We start from the raw sequence: 17,614 nt of genomic DNA, 5'->3' as shown, positions 1-17,614 counted from the left end.
CACGTTCCGTTAGAATGTCTTATTTCTTATGGAGCTGCCCTCTATGATGGAATGTTTTATCTTGCAGGAAGTTGCTACACAATAACCCCTGACCACATTTTGTTGATTGGACATATGATTTCTACTTGAGTTTTTTTAACTCTACTTTTCTTGACTTAAAAATTAAAGTCAAAACTTAAATTTCTTAACACACAGCAGAGTCACTCTTGAAGTCCTCATTATTGTTATTTTTCCTAACATTTTACTACTGATTTATATCTCTGCATATGTGTAATTTTAATCAAATCTCTGAGTATATGTCATCTTGCCTAACAGTATGGATACCTACTTACACACTCATTAATCTCCTTTTCCTTCCCTTTCTTCATGCGTTCTTTGCTGTGTCTTGATTCTAAACATACCAAACTCTGAAGGGAATTTGAGTTCACACACTTGATTTAAGAAATGGAAAAAGGAAATATATATTCTAGACAGCAATAAATGTTCTGTTCACATAAAGAAATGGAAGAATCTGTCTTCCAGTTTGTCTCTTGTATAAAAGTCTACACTCTGAACAAGTTATAAATAGCATTGTCAACACAAGATGCTATAATCATAGCGTTTAAATTGGGAACTAAGTGGAAGATAACTTCTAGTATAACTACTAATCAACATCTTAATTCACTGAGTAATTCAATAAAATGGTAATTATATGATTATACAACCCTGCACAAGTTAGCAAATACTAGGAAAATTAAACAGAAAAATATCAAGTCAGATAGAAATAAAACAAATACCCACAAACCTAAAGCAATGGCTGCTATTTCTGTCAGTCTTTCTGCCTGTTTTTCTTTTTTTTTTTTCTTTCTTTCTTTTTTTTTTTTTTTTTTTTTGGTTTTTTCGAGACAGGGTTTCTCTGTGTACCTTTGCGCCTTTTCCTGGGACTCACTTGGTAGTCCAGGCTGGCCTCAAACTCACAGAGATCCACCTGGCTCTGCCTCCCGAGTGCTGGGATTAAAGGCGTGTGCCACCACCGCCCCAGTTTTTCTTTTTGTTGTCTTTTTGCTTTAGTATATAAAATCAGCTAGGAACTGAGACAGCAGAATTACTTTATTCACAATAACAAGTGTTTTACTAGATGAAACAGACTGAAGCCTCATATCACCTCCATACTTCAATTCCTCTCAAGCTCCTAATCCTACTCTGTGCTGGCTATTTCTATGTCAATCTGACATAGACTAACATCACTCAAGACTTGGGAGTATCACCTGACAATATCTGTCCATAAAATCAGGCTGTAGGCAGCCTTGTAAGGTACTGTCTTAGTCATTGATTGATGTGGGAGGGCCCAGTCCACTGTGGGTGGGGTGACCTGGCCTGGTGGTCCTGGCTTCTACAAGAGACCAAGCTGAACAAGCCAGTAAGCAGCACCCCTCTATGGCCTCTGCATTTACTCCTACCTCAAGGCTCCTGCCCTGTTTTGAGTTTCTGTCTTGACTTCCTTTAATGATGGACTATGATATGGATGTGTAAGCCAAATAAGCCTTTTCCTCCTCAATTTGCTTTTGGTCAAAGTGTTTCACTACAGCAGCAGGCCCTAAGTAGGACACACTCCATTGTCCCTTTAAATGTCCCTACTCCTATGGTTAGTACACATTGTGTATGCACATCTTAAACATCTGGAGTTAGGTACTACAGATAAGAAGGACATGTGGACTTTGTGTTTCTGGGTGTGTTACTTCCCTTAACAAAGTACTATCCATTTACCTGCAAATTGCGTGATTATCCTTTTTTCACAGATAAATAGTATTCAATTATGTATGTGTGCCACATTTTCATTATCTATTCATCTATTAAAGACATTTAGGTTGTTTCCATATCCTAGGTATTGTGAATAGAGTGTCAATGAAGGTGGTTGAACAAGTATCTGAGGAGCAGGAAGTCAAGTCTTTTGGGAGGAGTAGTATAACTAGGTCTTTTGGTAGACTTAACTTTTGCTTTTTGACACTTCTCCACCCATATTAACCAGTTTTCATTCCCACCAACAGAGAATGAGGGATCCCCTTTCTACAGAGTTCTAGAGGCCTTTGTTGTCAGTTGTTTTCTTGATGTAAGTCATTCTAGCGAGGTTGAGATGAAATAGTAAAGAGATTTTAATTTCCTTTTTTTTTAATATTAAGGATGATTAACACTTTTTGGGATATCAGTCTTTGTTATTTCTTCTATTGATAACTTTCTGTTCTCATTATTTTGAATTTGGCTATTTATTTTATTCACTCTTTCTCTTTGAATTCATTGTGTATTCTGGATATCAATCCTCCACTAGATATATAGCTGGCAATTATTCTCTTCTGTGAGACCAAAATGAAACCAAAATGCCTCCATCTTAAAAAATAAGGCCTAAGCGTTCTCCATTTTAGGTAGAGGCCTTGAGTTACTGGAACATGCCTTGAGTTACTGAACCAAGTCAACCCAGATTCCAGGAATTAGAAAGTGCAAAGTACAGAGTCACAAGGTATTCATTCATTCAGTGATGACTTTAACCACAGAAGGGGAACGTTTCAACCCTGGTTTCCAGGGTAACTGTTTGACCACAGAGTGTCCCAACCCTAGTCACCATGGTGATTGCTTAACCACAGAAGTGTCCCCACCGGAGGGCAGCCAATGAGGAATGGTGACAGGCATCCACCCCCCTTAGATGTAAGATTAAGCCATGATTTCTGGAAAGTCCCTAAGAAATGGGCCAATCAGAGATGTAGATGTATGGAAATCCCCTGCTATTGTAATCTTGTGGTTTTTGCCTTTAAAACCTGTGCTCAATTCAGGCTGAGCACTTCCTCTAGCCTCCACTGCATTGGATGTGTTAGACGAAGTCCCTGCCTAGGCATGTATTGCTCTTGGATACCCTGAATTAACGCCTTGCTTTTGCATTCCGGTAGGGTCATCTTCGGTGGTCACTCTGGGGCTCGAGATCCGGGAACAAGACTTCCACTCTACAAGTTTGTTTGTCACACAATTTATTGTTTTCTTAGTTACCAAGATGCTTTTTTAATTTTATAAATTCCTATTCATCAATTGTTGACTTTAATTCTTGGGGAAATAGAATTCTATTAAGAAAGTCCTTTCCGGGGTTGGGGATTTAGCTCAGTGATAAAGTGCTTGCCTAGGAAGCACAGGGCCCTGGGTTCGGTCCTCAGCTCCGGGGAGGGGAGGGGGGAGAGAAAAAACAAAAAACAAACAAACAAAAAAACCCAGAAAGTCCTTTCCTGTACTTATACCTTCTAGGTTTTGTCTATGCTTTCTTCTATCAGTTTTAATGTTCTTTGATATAGCTTGATCTAATTTTTGTTAAGGGTGCTAGGTATGGTGTTAGAATTCTCAGCTACTCCCCCAGCTATGTGACCACATGTGTGCTGTCCAGCCGCCAGGAAAGATACTTAGTCATCTCAGGGCCTTACTTCCTACATAATCCATGCACGGCGTGATAAGGTAATCTATGTACATGTATTGTATAGCTACTTAAGCCCATATGTGCAAATGTAGGGGGAAACCTATAAGAGTGGGTTCCACCTATTCCCCCTCCTCTCCTCCTGCACAGTCATTCCCTAGGCCTATGCACACCACTTCTATTCCTTCCCCTTAACAAACTCTTATAGTGGGTTTCCTTGTGCCTCATGGCTTCTCTCTCATGATAAACAGCACCACATAATAAATAACATATGGGTCTAATTTCCTTATTTTGCGTTGGATATCTTATTTCCCCAGCATCTGCTGAAGATGCTATCATATCTTCAACATATGTTTTCACTTCTGTCAAACAGCACATGACTATAGCAATATATGCTCATGTTTGTATCTTCTATTTTATGTCATTGGTCTACATGTTTGTTTTTGTGCCAGTACTTTATTGATTTATTACTATACCATTATAATATACTTGGGAGTCTGGAATGGCAATCCTTCCAGTACTGTCCACCCACCTCAATATTTCCTTGACTATATAGTATTTTTCCTAGTTTTAGAAGAATATAAAGAAAAGAAGGCTTCCAATTTGAAGATGGACAGGGAGAATATAGGAGGAGTTTGAGATAAGAAAGGGAAAGGGGAAAGGATGTAATTATATTTTAATGTGGAAATATATTTCTAAAAGAAAAAATAGACAAAGGCCAGTGGAATTGTAAATTGTAAATATTCCCCTAAAAAGAAAGGCTCAATATCATCAAAATATAACGGGTTTCTAAGTTAATATGTGAAATCATGTATTTTTTATAAAATCCAAATGCATTTATTTGTTTAAAAAATATGTTTATAGTATATCTATTAATAGAAGAATAAACAAAAGAAAGAAAATGATGAGTATTAAGAAAAGGTCTACCAGTTCATCCTCTTGTGGTTCCATAGCTAAATGAAATGAAACCAGAATATCAAAGGGAAGCACATAACCGAATTTCTGGCAACACTGTTTATAGCAGTTAATAGGTAAAATTATCTTAAGCATCAGACACCTTTGGGTAGAAAAAGAAATTACAGCCTTAGTACAATATAATGAGTATCAAAAGAGTTTTTAGTTTTGGTATATTTCAATTTTCTTTCTTTAATTATTTATTTAATGTAATGTCCTAGTTCTATTATACACTTCATTTGGAGAATTGAATTTTGTTCACATTTGTGACTATTTTATTAAAAACTTAATGTAAATGAGCCTAAATACTCATTCATTGTCCTAAACACACCCAAGAATTCTGATTCAAACTTATCAGCCCTGTGGTAGTTTTATTTTCCTTACATAATCTCATAGGCACTGGCACTATCAGGAGGTGTGGTTTTGTTGGAGTAAATACAGACTTGTTGGAGAAAGCGTGTCACTGTGGGGGTCAGTTTGAAGTTCCTGTGCTCTGGATACCACCCTGTTCCCTGCAAGATGTAGGGCTCTAAGCTTCTACTCCAGCATCATGTCTGCCTGCATGCTGCCATGCTCCCTGTCATGATGATAATGGACGGACCTCTAAAACTATAAGTGAGTGACCCCAAATAAATGTACTCTTGACAAGATTTGTCATGGTCATAGTGTCTTTTCACAGAAATAGAAACCATAACCAAGTGAAAACATTTTGTGCATTTCATCAGAACAGAAGAAGCATAAAATTAATAGTGTTTGGAGAAGAAAGAAAAACCAAAATCTGGGAGGATATATGATAACTTTCAAGGACTGAGTATAAAGGACTTTGTGTACAATACTATAAGAGACAAGTCACTGAAAAATACATTCAAATCTTCTGCTAAGTCAATACCAAGTGTTAAAATAGTAGTAAGAACAGGCTTGAGGACACTGAAGAAACAGAAAGTTTGCTGGTAATCTGGCTTGAAACCCAAGCACCAGAAAATTTAAAAAACAAAAAACCATCACTTACAGCTAAAGAGAAAGCACTACTCACATATGAATATTTTCAGTAGAAATCATCAAATTGTGTGAAAGCCCCTTTCCCATGGTAGCAGCATCTAACTGAGGTATTTTTAAACATTAGCCAATGTCAGTACCTTTGGGCTGTTGGGAAAAGCTATGAACACAGATGGGGAGTTGTAAGGAATGATCAGTGCAGGAAAGGCTAGGAATTGCATGAACTTTCAAAAATGTGAATGAGCAAGTATCTGCAGTAAACATAAGCTTGAAAAGACCGTATCCAAAAAATACACCATGATCTATGCTTTAAAGCTGTACAAGTCTCTGAGGGTAGCAAAGAACCTCAAACACACCCTCCCCATCTACTGTAGTAACTTTCTATCAGTTTGCAGATAAGTTGCCTTCTTCCATCTCACACTAACTACCATGCTCTACACTCTGGTGCTCCCTCCATGAGCATACTTCAGGTCTTGTCAATGTTGAAGCCCATGTGCATGCATTATTGTCTATTAATCATTTACTACATAGTAATACTATGTATTACATACATACTTAATACATAGTAAGACTATGCTACTGTTTTTAATTTGGTACCTACATTTTTAGTATGTTCTAATGATGATATTGATTACTGGGTTCTGTTCCTTTTCTACATAAACTCTATACTTTCTGCTATGTCATTTTGCATAATGCTGTGTTTCATAAGAACACACATATGACACAAAATTTATGACTGAGTTTGAGTTTCTGTCTGGTTATTTTTTCACTCTCATCCCATGCACAAGCTGCACCATGTGTTCCTGTGTTCATAGATATCTTATTTTTTATTCTAAGACTTAACAACTGTCATTCACCTATCATTTAGCTAACAAATACACTGTCTATGACAAAGAATATGTGGCTAAATGAAAGAGATCTTTCTTTTTCATTAAATATTTATATTTAGTTCCTACAATGTTTTATTCACTGGTTGCAACAATAAGAAACTAAAACAAGAAGACTTACTATCTAAAGACAAAAGAGTAAAGTTTGCATTGTCTTTATATCGTTCATATATTTAATGCAATGAGACAAGTCTAAGAATAAAATGGAAAGAAATATTTTTCAAAATGGTTTTAAAACATTTTTTAAATCAAAGCTGTTACTCCCACCATATGGACTTAAAGTGACACAATTATGTTTGTCATTGCAAATGATTCCTAGTACTTTATTGAAGGTTTATGATGACTTTGGCTCATTATTACTGAAGAAAGACTTTATTTGCTCTGTATAAAAGAGTAAAAAGGAAAAAATAAAACCTTATTAAGATTATCAAGGGATATGTAAAATGCAAAGCACAGACAGAGCATTGTCATTACAATTAGCAGGGGACATTTTTAACTTATAATAGAAATAAAGTCACACAGAATGGATAAAAATTATTCTGGAAATTTTGAAAGGTAAAGGTAGAGGTATATTCACCAATGAACTAGTGTGAATATATTTTTTTTTTTTTTTGGTTTTTCGAGACAGGGTTTCTCTGTGTAGCTTTGTGCCTTTCCTGGGACTCACTTGGTAGTCCAGGCTGGCTAGTGTGAATATTTTTAAATGTAATATTTATCTTATATTCCAGGAGGCATAGCACAAAATAAATGAGCTATAAAATAGAGTCATATTTAAGTCCCTCTATATTCTCAGTAAGCATGATATGGTTTGATAAAGTTAAATATAACAACTGCCATGTATTATGAAGGAATTAGGAATGCAAGGACTGGAAAATTTGTCATTCACCGAATTCTAAGAACAAAAGTAAGGAACAAAGCCAAAATTAGTGCTAAAAATGGTACATACAACAGTCCAGGAATCCCAAGGCTTTTAAGAACACAGATTCCAAGCAAATGGCAAGCCATTTTAATACAGCAGCTTTTTGGTAAGCACATCTCTGTGTACAAATCCCTATTAGGTGCAGGTTCCACATAGTAGCAAGCTTCCAAGCAACAGGAACCTTAGTTTACTGTGTACATCATGATGAAATGACAAAAATGTCATTTCTATTTTATTAACTATCTATCATCTGTCTACCTAATCTGCCATCCATCTGTCTATTGACCTATCTATCTATCTATCTATCTATCTATCTATCTATCTATCTATCTATCTATCTATCATCTATCTTTCTACCTACCTATCATCTGTCTCCACTTCTCTCTTTCTGTCACTATGAAGTAGCCCATGTGAAAAAGGCCTTAACTGGCATTGTGTTTTTGATGCAAAAATCCTCCCACAGACTTATGAGCTTGAATTTCAGCTTCAAATGAACAAAGTTTTTTTAAGTTACTTTTTACCAAGTATTCATCTAACAAAATAATTAATATATATAGATTCTTGTAGCAAGAGTCTTAAAAGGCCTTATTAATAAAAACAAACCTGGATCCAGGTATTGAGTTAAAGCTGGAAGATCAGAGAAGCAGAACAAACCACAGCTTTCTCACCTCACCAATTCCTCAGCTGATCCTGTTTCCTCACACTGGAAGCCTCTGTGTCCTCATCTGAATGGATGTTAGCTGAACTGCTGCTCAAAAGCCTAAAAGCTTAACCAGGCTCTAGTTCCTGGTCCTCACTCCTTATATACCTTTCTGCTTTCTGCCATCACTTCCTGGGATTAAAGGCTCTTGTTACCATGCCTAGCTGTTTCCAGTGTGGCTTTGAACTCGCAGAGATCCAGATGGGTCTCTGCCTCTAGAATGCTACGATTAAAGGCATGCGTGCCACCATTTTCTGGCCTCTATATCTAGGGGCTGTTCTATTCTCTGACCCCAGATAAGTTTATTAGGGTGCACAATATTTTAGGGAACACAATATCACCATGGATTCTAGTCAGCATTCAGGAAAAAACAGGGAGAAACTGAGTTCACTTCAGGCTGTCAACCTAAAAGAAAATTCCTGACACCTACAAATCCTGAGTTAGGTAAAAAAGAATTTAGCTCAGGGGAATTTTGAGGTGAATATGGCCAGAGATGTTGAATGCAGGTCTATGAGAGTACAAAGGCCCACATGATCCATCAAAGAAAGTGTGCTATGTGAGTTATCTAATGAGTCTATAAGAGGGAATAAGAGCCTCAGAACTCTAATGGTTGGTTAGAATTAATGAGCAGTATCTGGAAAGAAGACCAACCAAGCAAAATAAAACCAAAAATTCAAGACAAAAATTTGACTTTTTTGGGAAAAAATTTCATACACTGGGCTAGTACAACAATTTTCTGCTTTGTGTGTAGAATTTACATAGGCAAAATGACTGAAAATTGAGTAATGATTTAAACAAAATAAGGATTTTAGGATGCTGAATAAATAGTAGTACTGGTAGTTCTAGCCAGAGAAATTAGGCAAGAGAAGGAAACAAAAGGCATAGACTAGGAACACAAGATATCAAATGATTTTTGTTTATATATGATGTATAGAAAATCTCAACACTCCAACAAAGGAAATTAAAACTAATTATCATTCATATTTTGTTTATTCATGCCAATGTCTACAAAATCAACATAAAAATCTACAGTTTTATACATCAGTAATGATGTTTCTGAGAAAAAAATTATAAAAGCTATTTTATTCATAATAGCTACAGAAACAAATGAAATGCCTAAAAAAACGTAACCAATTATTAAAAGGTCTACCCTGAATTACAAATTACCAGTGGAAAAAATTAATGAAGACAAAAATAAATGAAAACATTACTGTAGATGAATGGACTTATTAAATAAGAAACACAGAGCCAAATGAAGTTAATAGCCCAAGAGGTCAGAGCAATAGCTAAGAGCTAAAAACCTTACCCTTCACTGCCACTGCTGTCCTACCTCTCCACAAGAGACCTACTTCCTGTGTGTTTGTCCTTTTTATTGACTTTCTGTTCTGCCTTCTCATTGGTTGTAAACCCAACCACATGACCTCCTCATCACTGCCTGTCTGTACAGACCTCCAGGTCTTCAATGGTTGGTATTGAGATTAAAGGCATGTGTCTCCATGCTGGCTGTATTTTTGAACACACAGAGATCTGCCTAGCTCTGCCTCCCAAGTGCTGGGATTAAAGGCATGCACCACCACCGCCCAGCTTCTGCTATGGCTTGCTATTAGCTCTGACCCCCAAGCAACTTTATTTATTAACATGCAAATAAAATCACATTTCAGTACAAATAAAATATCACCATACATTACCCATGTTCATTGATTAGAATCAATATTGTGAAATTTTCCACACTAATTCAGCAATGTACATATTCAGTCTAACCAACACCAAAATGCTGATGGCAGTCCTCAAAGAATTGCCATAGAACCATTCTCCAATTCATGTCAAAGCACTGTAGACTCTTCGTAGAGAACAAAATCTTTAATAGAAAGAATGAGGCTGGGGAAGCAACAACTGGTTTAAAGACACACTATAAAAATGTAATCACAAAACCCCACATATTATTAAATTAAAAACTGATGAAGTGAGCATCAGTACAAAGAGGGATTAGCTGAAATGACTTCCCCAGTTTGTAGTTAAAAGATGCTTTACAAATGAGTCAGAAACATGCATTGAAGAAAACAGATTCTCTTTAACAGTGCTGGGAGGCCAGGGAGATGGCTCAGATGGAAAAGAGCTTGTGATACAAGAATGAGGATCTTAGTTCAGATGTTTGCATCCATGTACCATCCAGGTAAGTGTCTGTAATACCAGCACTCGAGGATGGGGTAGAGGTAGAGGTTTCTCTGAAGTTTATTGTCCAGCCAGATGGGGCAAAACAATGAACACACACACACACACACACACACACACACACACACACACACACACACACACACACACTGTATACACATGCACAAAGATGACTCTGAAAAAACTGGATTTTTTAAAATTCTTTCTCTGTCCCACAAAGTAGATAAATAATAACATGGAGATTTATGAAATAAATAATTATGAAAGCTCAGTTTATGGCTTAGGCTTATTCCTAAATAGGTCTTATAACTTAAATTATCCCATTTAAACCAATGTACTTCATTTCCTGTACATGTCTCTTTTGTACCTAGATTCCTCCTCTTCCTTTTTCTCTCTGTTCAGAAGTCCCACCTATACCTCCTGCCTAGCTATTGTCTGTTCAGATTTCTATTATACCAATCACAGCAATCCTTCTCACAGTGTACAAATATCCTAAAACATTTCCTCCTTTTTGTCTAAATAAAAAGGAAAGTTTTTACTTTAACATAGTAAAACTATATATAATAAGAACAATTGTCAGGTAAGAGTTACACTTACAATGATTAGTCCATATGTATTTAGCAAATTTAGACAAAGTACTATATTATCTATCCTATCTTAGTGAACCCAATTTTTTTTACCAAATTTTTATTGTAACATTTATTACCATCCTCAAAATATCTTTTAGACCTAAAAACATCTTCTTAGATAAACAATTTAATCTTTTTTATTTCTCAACCTGATAACCTTTATGTAAGTTTATTTCCTTAATTTGGCAACAAGAAAAATTCTAAAACTGTAATTACCACGTTTTTAACCCCATCAAGACCCTAGAAGTCTATAGTATTACTTAAGTAAATAAAAAGTATAGAGTAAACAATTTCCAAAATTATAGAAATGACAGAAACAGCTGGCTGCTTGGACAGTCACTCAAGGTTCTTCTGCAACATTGGGGTATCCATCATCAACCTACAAGTCTAGAATATCTGACCAATTTCTTTGTGAAGCAGTAATTTTGAAGGACTGTCTTGCCTTTTCCTGGCAAACTTCAGCAGCCACTTTCTTTTGTGTCCTTCTTGTCCAGTTTGAACAGCATATTGTCAGCAATTGAGGCAAGGGCATTTTGTTGCCCAAATGACTAGCTTTGCCACATGAAAACAAACTCAGTATGAAGGTTCTTTGATTTATGTCATCCTCTTTTGAATTAAGTTGGTGCTACCAGGAGCAGATGTGTCTCACTGGCATGAAAAGCCATATGTTAATAAAACATTTTAAATGCCATATTCTGTAGGTCTTTGAAGTATTTGAAGATCATCTACCTATTTAAAATATATCTCTGTTTGACTTTGAAAACATACCTAACATGACTATAAGTTTGGTTGTTACAGATGACTAACCTACATTTCTTTATTATCTTAATTATTTTTTAAGGACTAAAACTTTACATTGTATTTTTAAATGAGCCACATAGGTACAATACCTTAAACAAAAGTAGAAACATATATTCAGTATAACAAATATAACCTCAAATATTTATCAATATGTAAAACTCCATACAAATGTAAAATATTTGAGACTTTCTTCAAGTGTAGACTCAACAATCCACCCTTTCATCCCATAATTTTTATTCTATATCTCCCTTTTTTTCCTTCAGAAAGAGATTCTTGAATCTAATCTTCTTTGTTCAGCTTCTTTCCTGACCATTACCAATAACAACTTGCAACCAACCTCCCTAAACAATGACAAATAACCATAACTCATGAAATGACCAAAACCTACCTACCCTACCTCTTCGGTATGTGGCATCATGTTCTCTAGATTGCTTCCTGTTGTCTCCAGGTGATGGCATCTTTAGGGGACCCTGGGAAAACTGGGATAATGGCCACGTCATGGGAGAGCTAGCTATATTGATTTTTCTTTAGTCTGTTGTGATGGGAAAGTATTGTGTTTATCTGATGTCTTGGCTGGATAGTCTGTGAGGCTGAATCATCTCAGCAGGTTTGAAATAGTTCTGAATGTTGAATTTTGAGGAAACTGTAACAGAAGCATTCCAAGAGGCTGGATTGCCTGGGCTACTTGTCTTTATTGATATTTGATCCCTTTTTTTCTGAAAACATATAAACTTTTAAAGGTAACAGATATATCTGTATTAACACAAGTATGGAATGTATGATGTTTACAACTCAGCTAAAGATTTTTTTTGAGTAGGTAAAATGCATCTGTTAATTTTATAAGTTGATTTGGACTTTATAACCAAATCTCTATCCATGCCATATGATGGCATGTAATAATAAGTCATGAGGACTCTGTAGACAACAAGATTTATCATGTCTTACTCAGTCTCAGAGCTGTTCCTGTGCAGAGGGATCAGCATATACATCATTGTTTAGTTGGAAGCTCCACCATGGCCTCACTCTCCCCCATTCCAAACCCTGCTCCCTCTCATAAAACTGACCAAGAAGTGGTTCCTCCCCTGGAGCTGCTCAAGAGTTAAATGCCTACAGAGTATTTAAACTGCCTCATAGAGAGTGGCCATGTGTTTATTTTCCAAACTCCTCTCCCTGTCTCATCTCTGGGGGCAGGGGAAAGTCACCTGGGAGCTTTTGGCAATAAGCCAAGCCTTTTATTTTTAATTCAGTTTGATTTGGCTTACTGTGTCAGCAGAGAGACTTTATATCAGGCTATGGAAACCTTTCATCTTGGTGCATTGGCCAGGAGAAATTGAGTTTTTGTCATATGGGAAAAATCACTCCTCTTCTTATACCTGCTCTCCACCTAACTGAATTGGCTTTTGGCCTGGGCAGTTGCCAGTTCCAAGTAACTGCATCTAGGGGTCCAGGACCTCTCCTGACTTTGGGGGTACCCTGCCAGAATGCAGCCACTCCAGGGCAGCCCTGGCATATTTATAGAATAAAGATCATCTTTGTTCGTTGAGAGCTTTTGTGAAAAAGACATTTTGCACAAAGCCACATCCCACATGCTCCCACATAACCCAAAAGCATATAGTAGTGGATACATTGTGTTAGAGTTCAGGTTCCAGCCCAGGCTTGTGAAATCAGCAGCTGTAGGTTTAAACCAGATCCTCAAACACTCTCGGGGTGTCTTTTTACAAAATCTATTCAAATTGGGGCTATCCAATACCATATGTCTGGAACGCCTGATTCCCTTATGCTCTGAGACAATACGCTCATGATAACCAGTCAAGATGGTGACTGGAGGGGACTTTTAAATTTATCATCCTTCATGATCTTGAAAATTTCTTCCACCATAAATAAAAGTGGTCAGAACTGCTCTATGTCCACAGTTTCTGGGTTCTGATCTCCCATGTTTCCTTCTGTAGCCAGTGTCCCACAGCCCAGGTCTTGTTGACTAGGGTTATGGTGCCTCCAGATGGCTGTTTATCTGAGAACTGGGACCCTAAACATTCTACCCTGACTGCCACCAGAGACACTGGTCCCTCTCCCACTCACCCAAACGCTGCCTACCCATCCTACTCCTATACTGCCATGTGTTCTGTTCAGTGGCCAACATTTCTCCCTTTATCTACCCCGCCCCTTCTTCCCCATCCAGGGCCAACTTCCTCCTCCCTACCCACCTTATTCTCTCTCCATCCCTCTGACTGATCCTCTTCTTTCCACATTCCCTCCCTATCCTTCAGTGCCACAACCTATACCCTGGTCCCCATCCACACACTGGTCTACTGCTCCCCACCCAAATCCTCTCTGGTGTTTTCTCATACCAAGTCTCAGAAGACTCCTGCCCTCCTCTGCTGGCTCTGAGAGGTGGCTGGAAATGAGGAAATTGTTCAAGTCCACTCCTCCTTCTCCCTTCAAGACCTCTCACAGATAGAAAAATGGTTGGGTTCCTTTTCTGCTAAGCCTTCTGTTTATATCAAGGAGTTTCATGATCTCTCCCAAGCCTATGACCAGACCTAGCATGACCTCTATGTGATTCAGGCCTCCATTCTTGCTCCTGAAGAGTGAGGTCCAGCTGAGGTAGCAGCAAACAATATGCAGACCAAACCCACCCAGTAGATAATACCTGTGAGTGATGTGGCAGTGCCAGCTACAGACCCCTGCTGGGACTCAGTCAGGTCAAAGTGGCCCCCAGGGGAGGGACTTCATGGTTTGTTTCCTCTTTCAGGGTATGGAAATGGTCTCTGAGAAAGTTGCTAATTTTGATAAGCTCTGAGGGATCATCACACAGTGAGCTGGTGAAAATCCGGCCATTTTTCTAAATCAATTATAATAGACCATGGTTCAATATACTCGCCTTGACCCAGCATCCCCAGCAGGAGTCACAGTCCTGCCCACCCATTTCATTCCTCAGTCAGTGCCAGATATTAGAAAGAAATTTAAAAGGGCTGAAGAGGGCCCTCAAACTCCCCTACAGGAATTGTTGAAAATGACTTTTAAAGGTTTTAATGCCCAAGAGGAGGGAGCTGAGTCTCCCCAACAGGCTTGGCTACAACAGAAGGCCATGCTCCAAGCCTATGCCTTGGTAGCTTCCCTGAAAGAATTGGCATCCCCAAGTCAACCCTGCCACCTCTACTTGGTCATGATATATTCAGCTGCTTTGGGGCCATACTCACTTTGGCCCCCATAATCTCTCTTGACTCCCACCTTCTTCTCCCCTTAATAGTCTCACAGGTTCCTACCTCAGACTGTCCTGTCCCTACCCTCTCCAAACCAGTAGATCCCCAAGTATGGGATATCTCCACCCAGGTGGCTGCTACTCACCACCAGCCAGTTCCGGTTTGCCTGAAGACCCCCCCGCCTTTCCCTTCCAGACCCCTGTTTCCTATTTCTGAAACCCATCACCAAGGTGTCAAGCCCATTGTTACCCACCTTTTATCTCAGGGACTTTAAATTCCTGTTGACTCGGCCTGCAACACCCTCATTTTTCCCATGCATAAACCCTTTAGTGCTTACCATTTAGTTTAAGATCTCTGCTTCATTAATGAGGCAGTTATTCCAACACATCCAATGGTTAACAATCCCTCCAACCTCCTTTCTAACACTCTTCCTACAACTTCCCATTTTACTGTCCTGGACCTCAAAGACATTTTCCTGTCCCCCTTCCACCCTGACTCATTCTTCCTCTTTGCCTTCACCTAGGAGGACCCTGACACCTGGACCTCTAGATGGCTTACATGGACTGTACTTCCTCGGGGTTTCTGGAATAGACCTCATTTCTTTGATCAAGCATTGGCCCAGGATCTTTCCACGTTCGGCTCCAGTTCTAGTGCACTCCTCCAATATATAGATGACCTCCTTCTCTGTAATCCTTCCCTGCTCTGTCCCAGCAGGCCACCTCTTTGCTCCTAAACTGCCTAGGCTCCCTGGGATATTGCATTTCCCCATCTAAGTCTCAGCTATGCTCTCCCACTGCAGTGTATTTGGTTGTTCAACTCAGCCCAGGGTCTAAGACCCTCACTTCTGACAGAGTCTAAGCCCTCCAGAAATTACAGCCCCTGACCACAGCAGACCATATTCTCTCCTTTTGGGGCCTGATAGAATTCCTCCATCACTGGCTCCCTAACTTTGCCATTACAGCCAAGCGCCTGTACCAGACAGCCGGAGATATCCCATGGGGCCCTCACCCACCCAGCCACCATCTTCCACTACCCTTTCCTGCAGGATGCCCTCCTAATGGCCCCTGCCCTAGGTCTTTCAGACCCCAGCTCACCTTATCACCTCTATACAGATGAAAGGTTGAGAGTGGCCACTGAGGTTCCAGTCCAAATGGTTGGGCCCTGGAGTCAGGCCATTGCTTTTCTGTCCAAATGACTAGACCCCACTGTCTGTGGACAGCAGCCATGCTTGAGAACCCTAGCAGCAGTGGCTAAACTCATTTGGGAGGCCTTCCAGATCCCCAGTTCCAGCCAATAATGGCCAATAATGGTATACTCTATCCACTTCCTCAAAGACCTTCTGAGTCATTTCTCTCTCTCTCTCTCTCTCTCTCTCTCTCTCTCTCTCTCTCTCTCTCTCTCTCTCTCTCTCTCCATGGGCCCTCACAGGTCCAAGTCTTTCATTTGCTGTTTCTATAAAACCCCCAAATTATCTTGGCCTCCATCCCTGCCCTAAACCCTGCAACCCTCCTTCTTGTCCCTTCCTCCTCTGGTACCTCCTCTCACTCCTGCCAAGAGGCTGTGGAGGACTTACAGTCACCCTTGCCTGGTCTCCTAGACTAACTCCTTACAAACCCCCAACTCACCCTCTTTGTTGATGGAAGCTTCCTTATAGAAAGTTCAAGAAACTGCCAGGCAGAGTATGCAATGGTCACTTCCACTAAAACAGTTGAAACAACCTGCCTGCCAATGGGGACCTCTTCACAAAGGGCTAAACTAATCACCTTGACTAGAGCACTCCAGATAGCCAAGGGTCAATGGGCTAACATCTATACTTACTCTAAATACGCCTTTTTAATAGACCATACCCATTCTGTCCTTTGGAAGGAAAGGTCTTTCCTCACTACCAAGGGCAATCCCATAGTTAATAGACTCCTTATAACCAGCCTCTTGGGGCCTTCCAGCTCCCTGTAGAATCCACTGTTGGGAAGATCAGTCCTCCAAGGACCCAGTGGCAGGGCTGACTCAGTAGCCTGGGGACTGGCCTCCAGCTCTGCTGGATCAACAGAACATATTTTGTTTTTGATACCCTCCTATTAGCCTTGTTATCAACCAAAGGAGAGGAACAAACTCCTGAAAAGGGGAGCCACACAGACAAAAGATGGATGGTTTTATTTAAATAATTGCCTCATCCTTCCCCAGGAGTAGGCACTGTCCATCATTTCAGACATCCACCAGACTCTATACAAAGGCCCCAATACTTTGTTCCATTTCTTCTGAAAGCCCTTCTCATGCACATGCTGACAGCTATTTCCCTGCCCTCACACCAATGGGCCCAACTACCCCTGATCCTGCCCCACTCTCCCTGGGTGGCCAAATACTCCTCAAGCAACTATTTCCTAAGTCTCTAGAGAACCAAGGGACAGGACGCTACCCTGTGATCCTCACTAGTCCTTCAGCTGCCAGGCTCCTGTTTTTTTCTCCTAGCAACTTATCTTCCCTGCTTCTTCAAGAAACAGATACCTGAGGTCTCCAGGACAGCAGTTAACCAAATGCTTCTTCACTCACACCTCCCACCGAATGTGAGCCCAATGACTCCTGACTTCCCTTCCCCACATCATCTAATGCCAGGAGGAAGTAGCCAGATTTGAACTGGTGTCCATATATCCAAGAATGTTAGGATGTTTATGTGGAAGCTCTGCTTCCATCTCACTCTCTCTCCACTCTCACCTCACCCCCTCTCAGAAAGCCCAATAAGCAGTGACTCCTCTCCTGGAGCTGCTCAAGACCTCCCCTACAGGGTATTTAAACTGCCTCCTAGAGAGTGGCCATGTGTTTTTTTCCAATCTCCTCTCCCTAGGTCATCTCTGGGGGCCTGGAAAATCACCCAAAAGAGTTTTGCCAATAAACCTGGTGTTTTATTTTTTATTTGGCTTGATTTGTCTTA

This window comes from Peromyscus maniculatus, chromosome 10, assembly GCF_049852395.1.
Source record: "Peromyscus maniculatus bairdii isolate BWxNUB_F1_BW_parent chromosome 10, HU_Pman_BW_mat_3.1, whole genome shotgun sequence".
Taxonomy (NCBI): Eukaryota; Metazoa; Chordata; class Mammalia; order Rodentia; family Cricetidae; genus Peromyscus; species Peromyscus maniculatus.
The sequence above is the reverse complement of the archived record's forward strand: the minus strand, read 5'-3'. Positions refer to the sequence as shown.